Raw genomic sequence first — 1,184 nt, forward strand, 5'->3', positions numbered from 1 at the left:
ACCAGCAGAGTATGAGGGTTCCTTTTTCTCTACATCCTCTCTAACTCTTGTTATTTCTTGTCTTATTGATAATAGCCATTCTGACAAGTGTTAGGTGGTATCATGTGGTTTTGATCTGCATTTCGTTAGCTAGTGAAGTTGAGCATCTTTTCATATACCTCTTGGCCATCTGTATGCCTTCTTGAGAGGAGTGTCTGTTCAGGTCCTTCGCCCGTTTTTTAATCAGATTGTTTTTTGTTGTTGTTGAATTGTATGAGTTCTTCATGTATTTTGGATATTAGCCCCTTATCGGGGGTATCGCTTGCAAATATCTTTTCCCATTTGGTTGCTTGCCCCCTTTTACCATGTTTCTTGAACGCAGTGGGTTTATCCACGCTGCAGTGTCATGAAGCTGTGTGTCACCTCTTCCTGAGGGGCTGCAATGGCCTTTTGGGAGGACTGGTAGAGGGTGTTTGAGCATAATTCCCTAATAGAAGGACAGCGGAAGCTTCAAAATCAGAACAACCCCAAGCACCAGCCCCTCCAGCTGGGCAGCTTTTGGCAAAGTGTTTAACCTCTCTGAGTTCAATTCTTCATCCATAAAATGGAGATCCTGCCACATACTTTGTAGGGATTTTGAAAGGATTAGAGCTAATGTTTGAAAAAAAAGTCTTGTCTACATATTCCACCCTGAACACGCCCGATCCCATCTGATCTCGGAAGCTAAGCAAGGTCGGGCCTGGTTAGTACTTGGATGGGAGACCACCTAGGAAGACCAGGTACTGTAGGCAAAGGAAGGAAGGAAGGAAGGAAGGAAGGAAGGAAGGAAGGAAGGAAGGAAGAAAGGAAGGAAGGAAGGAAGGAAGTTAGAACAAAATATGTGCTCAATAAATGACGCTCTTTGGAGTTATGTGGATTTTCATTCATTCATTCATTCATTCAACAAACACTGCCCGAGCCAGGCACTTTTATTGGCACTCAGATGCATCAATGAACACAAGAGCTGATTCTCCATCAAAAGAAGACTAGTGGAGTAAGCTGTAGTCCTTGCAAACTCTGGAATAACGTTTCACGTTTGAAAAGCGCAAGGAGCTGTGTACTGAAATGGTGTTAACTAGGAATGAAAATCACAGAACAAACTAAAGAAACGCCCGCAAAATAGATACCCACGAACAAGGCTGTGGGTGTGGAAATGCCGGCAAATA

The 1,184-nt window shown here is 43.4% G+C and overlaps 1 pseudogene; it reads left to right on the top strand.

Annotated features, from left to right (window-relative positions):
- The first annotated feature begins 653 nt into the window (after window positions 1-653).
- On the top strand, window positions 654-770 carry LOC112469463 (annotated as a pseudogene).
- Window positions 771-1,184: the final 414 nt, after the last annotated feature.

The sequence above is a fragment of the Pteropus alecto genome, unplaced genomic scaffold (assembly GCF_000325575.1).
Source record: "Pteropus alecto unplaced genomic scaffold, ASM32557v1 scaffold146, whole genome shotgun sequence".
Taxonomy (NCBI): domain Eukaryota; kingdom Metazoa; phylum Chordata; class Mammalia; order Chiroptera; family Pteropodidae; genus Pteropus; species Pteropus alecto.